Source organism: Spermophilus citellus, assembly GCF_964194105.1.
Source record: "Spermophilus citellus genome assembly, chromosome: 17".
In the NCBI taxonomy this organism is placed as follows: domain Eukaryota; kingdom Metazoa; phylum Chordata; class Mammalia; order Rodentia; family Sciuridae; genus Spermophilus; species Spermophilus citellus.
Genome location: NC_138199.1, coordinates 54,351,831 through 54,357,779, shown reverse-complemented (window position 1 = coordinate 54,357,779; position 5,949 = coordinate 54,351,831).

The window sequence follows — 5,949 nt, the reverse complement described above, 5'->3', positions numbered from 1 at the left end:
GGCTGCTCAGCACGGCTCAGGCCTAGGAAGCCCCGTGTGTGGACACAGATCCACCTGAAGATGCCTTCTCCTGTCCTCCAAACATGTCACACCACACTTTACCCCTGATCCCTCCTGGCAATCAATAAAGCTTCTTTATCTGAGTTGCATAATTCCTGCCTTTGCCTGGTCATTGTTGGGAGTGGGGGTGGGAAGAAGGCGGGGGGAAGCATTGCTTTGGAACCTGTCCTAGCACCTGGCTGTGGCCTCTGGGACTGGGAGAAAGGGCCTGGGGGTGGACTGGGCTCAGGTCCCAGAAAGGCTTTCACCATCTCAGAAGATAGAGATAGATGTGTGTACCAGGTCATATGTGGTAATCTCCCAGGGCACAGGCGGACATTCAGTCTTTCATTTGTTCATTTATCTACTAGATATCTGGTGCTTTTAGGTGCTGGGCACTGTGCGTGGTCAAGGATTCCTAGCATTTTTTTTTTGTGACTGGAGGTTCTTTTGAGAATATATTAGAGACTACAGATATTTTCCCTATACCACAACTTCAGAGAAGCACAAACATTTGCCGACAGTTTATGGGGTTCTGGGCTCCTCAAAGCTCCTCAATAGAGGCCCATGAACCCCAGATAAGGACTTAAGCTCTACCGAGGGGTTTATCTCCTTGCTCTGGAATGAATCCTCCAGGACCAGGTCTAATCCTGCCAATACTTAGTTGACCTAGGTCAAGTTAATTACCACCTGGAAGCCTCAGTTTCCACATCTGTAAAAGGAAATAAAGGTAGTACTTACCTAGTCCCATATGGGTGGCGCATGCCTGTCATCCCAGTGGCTCAGGAAGCTGAGGCCGGAGGATCACAAGCTCAAAGCCAGCCTCAGACATTTAGCAAGGTCCTAAGCAACTTAGCAAGACCCTGTCTTAAAATAAAAAATAAAAGAGGGTAGGGTTGTGGCTCAGTGTTTAAGCACCTCTGGGTCCAATCCCTAATACCCAAACACAAACAGACAACAAATATAATGCCTACCTTGTGGGCTCGTTGTAACTCAGGGTTGGTTTATGAGCATGCGCCTCTAGCACAGCACCTGGCACAGTACAGGTTGAAGCCTGGCTGTGTGATACCAGGTGGTGACTATCCATTTGTGATGAGGACATCTTTGGAGGCTTTAGGAATGGCCTGACTGGTTTCTAACCCTGACTGGGTTCTGAATTAGCTCTGTGACCTAGTAGAGTCTGAGCCTCAGTGTCTTCACTTATGCAATGGAGAGGGAGAACCTGGCTTCTTGGGGCTGGTAGACAATCCAGTGAAAAGATGCACAGTTGAGAGCTAGGGTGGTAGGCGGGGGAGCGTCTTTGGCTTTTTGGAGGGGGGTTGGAAACTGGGAAGGGGAGCAGCCTGACCTGAGTGAGCGGTGGAGATTCCTAAAGTGGGCGGGGCTCACTGCCCCAGGCTAGGAAAGCCCTGACTGGTGCTGTGTCATTTCAACAGCTCATTCATTTGGCCTTGTGAAGGAAACTTTTAGGGGGAGTCAAGAATTGGGTGAGACTGGAGAAAGGCCTAAGTTTGGGAGAGGGGACTAAAAAAAAAAAAAAAACCTGTGCTTTGGAATCAGACATCTTGCATTGGAGTCTGGGCTCCTATGCTGCTCAGGCTAAAAGAGTCTGAGCAAGACGCTGAACCCAAGTTCCTTTTCACAAAGTGGGGAACAAACACCTTCGCTACAGAAGGCTGATGGAGGATTAAATGACCTCATGGTGGCAGCAAGGTTGGCATCGCGTCTGGCACATGCCCATCACTCTATACATGGTAGCCTAAGAGGGTGAGTTATTAGCAAAAGGAATGAAGTTATGTTGGCTTCTCTTGTCCCGACCGACGCGTCAGGAAAGAGAGGACTGCTTTGTGTTCCTGAAACTCTGGGATGTCTTTTTACCTGAGTTCTGGCATCAAGAGGGGTTGAGCTGGGGTGATCCTTCGGGGAGGGGCGGGCTGTCCTGGGGCTGAAGGAGGAACAGGGGATAACTGAGGGAGGAGGAAGGCTGTGGGGAGCTTCCTCAGAGACTGGGATGGATGGGGTTTCAGGTCTTGGAGTGATACAACCTTAATGGAGGGGGGCTTTACGATACCCCTAGGGATGCTGGGCAATGAGCCTCCTACTCAAATGGGGCATGGAATCTGGGGAGTGGTCTACATTTGAGAACTCACATGAGCCTGGACAGAGAGAAAAACATAGCAATAATCACCAGTGGGGACCAAAGCCTAGAACACTCTGGGCGGTACAGGAATCCCATGCTTTATAGGTGGTGCCATATGAAAGTCTTCACTCTCCAAGGAGGTCTGCTTTAGAGAAATAGGGGAAGGTGAGATTTCTGAGACCGAGTGTGGTGGGGTGGGCTTGAGTGTGCTTGAGTGTTGCCATTGCTGTTTGAAGGGATACACAGGAAGTGTGGACTTCAGGGCAAAGATGGCGCCACAGGCCACCTGGCTGGAAACAGGCTCTGAACTGGGAGGGGAGGAAGTCAGACAGTGGGCTTAGGGTGGTGGTCTCCTCCTGTACACTCAGGCCCGAGAGGAAGAGGGCAGACATGGCAGCTGCCTGGTATCACACATGGACTCCCCTCTCCTCTGGGGTTCCCATCTCCATAATCCAGTTGGACAGGGTAGAGCCAACATTTGAGTCCTGCTTGTGATTAGCGCTCTTGTCCATAGGGCCTGCAGGCTGCCCATCCAACTCAGGATCTGGGCCCTGTCTGGCCATCAAAATAAGACAAGAAAAGTGACTCGATAGCACCGTCTAGTGGAGGCAGGAGGGCTTGCTACAGAGTCCCGGGTGGTTCAGATGACTCCTCTGGCTCCATATCCTTCTAATGTAATCTGGGAGGAGTAATTATCTCTCTACCTTGGCAGAAGGCAGAATAGGGCAGTGCTAAGAGAGCCACTGAGATCATTCCCACAACCTCTTCATCTTCAGGAGACTGCCCTGCTCCAAGTCACATACATGGAAAGTGACCAAGTCATCATGATCCTCCAATATTTCTGTATCTTCCACAGCCCTCATCTGGCATAGGTTCTTGATCTTGGAGGTCCAACAGAGGAATGGAGTAATAATAAGCAAGACAGCGAGAACCCAAGTCCATCTAGATGGTCCAAGGGGAAGTCAGAGTAGATAGGAAAATGTCCCACTGGGTGCTGGACCCAGGCCAGTAGTTTATCAATAGTAGATATTCTAAGCCTCATGACAACCTCATGAGATCAGAACTCTTTTTTTTGTTCCAAAATCCTTGGCTTGATCTAACCCATTGCCCTTTAGCCACATTGGGCTTCTGCCCTTGCGGTCTCATAGCTCCTTCCCACCTCAGGACATTTGCATATACTTTTGCCCTCCCCTCCTCTCTTTTTCTTTCTTCTGGGTCACTCCTACACAAGTGTCCCTTAAGAAGTCTGTCTCTGATCCCCCCAAACCATGCCACATCCCTTATAATGTGTGCCCCAATTTTCCATTAATAGTGCTCACGTCAGTTTTGAATTGGACAATTATTTTGGGGGGAGATCTGTTGTCCTGTAACTGTCCAAGAAGGTGGGGGGAATTCTTCATCACTTTTTCCTCAGCTCTCAGTACAGTGCCTGGTACAGAGTTGAAGCTGGATAAAGGATGAATCCAGTGAGAAAACTGGTTCAGAGAGGGGAAGCCACTTTCTCCAAATCAGTGGAAGAATCTGGTTTTAGACTCAAGCCACTTTGGTCTGGTGAGGGTCTCTCTAGGTGGGGTGGTGGCAGGTGACTATTGTATGAGAAAGAATCAGCATTGACAGACAGGTAAGTGCAGACACTTCCAGCCCGGCGCCAGTGGGCCCAAGCACCAGGAGAGGAGCCATGACTCATGCCTATGCTCGTCTCGTGATGACTCAGGGCCTTCCCTGGGCTCCACCTGGAGCTCAGTGACAGACGATGGTGGGGAACAAGTGTGTGTGCATGTACAGAGAGGGGGGCAGGTGGATACAGGCAAGGAGCTGGGCTTCCATGGCAGGAGCAAGCCTGTTCTTGTTCTTCCTCCAAGTCCCCATACCCTCAAAGGAGGATCCTTGCAGATGCCATCAATGTTTGGTTCCCTCTCTGGCCTTCTGTCTGCCTCTCTGGGTCCTCATGGTCCCTCATCTCTGCTCCACACACCTTCTGAGGGCTGCAGCTGTACTTGGGGTGCTGACACTGTGGTCCCAAGCTGCAGTCTTGCACCTGAGCTGCAGAGAGCAGTGCTCATTCTCAATGGGACTCAGATGCCAGGGTCCCCTGAGTTATGTGGGCTCCATCCCTTGTTCACTCTTTGAAGGGTTCCCCCAGGAGGTGGGGCTTGGAGGGCAGATCTTGAACCCTGGGAGGATAGAAGCATGAGCCATGTCACAGGGTCACTCATGGGGTAAGGCTGTGGGCCTGCTCATCTCAGGCCCCACATTGCCCAGTCCGTTCCCCATGCCAGCAGAGAAGGGAAAAGATGGTACCAAATTGCAACAGCAGCAGGAGCTCCTACCTGGACTGTAGATGAGATCCAGCATGGCCAGCTCCTCTTTGTATTGGAAGCAGAGCCTGAGGTTCAGGGGAGGCAGGATGGGGAGGAACATGGATGTGGGAAGAGGGCAGATAGGAGGAGGAGGAGGAGGAGGAGGAGGATGTGGTGAGGCTGCTGGCTCATGGGTAGTAGTGGGGCTTTATCTAGAGACCCCTCCACCCCACCTGCAGTATATTTATGCCCACTGGCAGCTCACCAGAAAGGGCCTTCCCCATGAGGAAACAGAGGCCAAGACCATGGGGGGTAGGGAGTGGGCACTGGCAGGTGGTACCTCTCTGGCAGGGGAGATGCTGCTTTCTCCACTTCCCCATGGGAAGGACCAGGCAGTGAGGGCGGAGGCCCTGGGGCCAACATGCAGGGATAGCCCAATGTGGAGGAAAGGCCTGTGCCTTCTAGTGCTCACAGGAGGGAGGGTAGTGACTAAGGACCCCTCAATCCAGGCAGAGAATTGGCCAGATAGGTTCAACATTCAGGGAGGGCCAGATTGGACGGCTGAGCTGGAGTAGATGGATGGATGGTCAAGTCCTCCCTGACTGGCCCCTGGTGATGGGGGTGGGACAGGGCCAGCTGCTGTGGTCCCCATGAGCAGCTCAACCTCTTGGGCAGCTGGGGTGGGATTCTGAGGGCAGAGCCCGCTGCCTTGGCTGAGTGAGGCTTGAGGGTAGGGTTGGAGGGTGGGAAGTACAGGGGGCAACTGAGACATTGGTTGGTTTGGCATGAGGGCTGGAAATGGGCCATCTGTCACCAGAGCCATCTGGGCAGCAGTGTCCCAGCTTGGAGCTTCCGGTCAGTCAGGCAGGATGCCCCCAAAGAATGCACTTCACTAGAACAGAGTGGGGTTGCTGAAGCACGGCCCTGCGGGCTGTCCTCCAGCTGCCAACCTCTGCTCAGTCCCCAGGGCCTGGGGTTTACATCCCAATTAGTGAGGGTATCAGCACGGGGAGGGCGAAGGGGGTAGGAAAGCAGCAGAAGGGGATCCAGGCCCAGGTCCCAGCAGGGTGGGGACTTTCCAGGCCTCAGACCACATTGCAGGAAGATCTTGGGCTTCCCAGTGGAGCCTGACTGGAACCTGGAGAAAGGTGTAGAAAGTAGTCGGGACCTGCTGTGATGCTGCACACCTGGAATCCTAGCTTCTTGAGAGGCTCAGACAGGGGGATCCCAAGTTCAAGGCCAGCCTCAGCAACATTGTGAGACCCTGTCTCAGAATAAAAAATAAAAAAAGACTGAGGATTCATGAGTATGTAGCTCAGTGGTGGAGTGACCCTGGGTTCAATCCCCAATACTGAGGGTGGCGGGAAGGCAGTAGAAAGGGAATCTATGCGCTCCCCACTAATCTTGGTCTATGAGTTTCCCACACATTAGGCGTTCCCCAATTCACGTATGGATTATGCCTATATATTC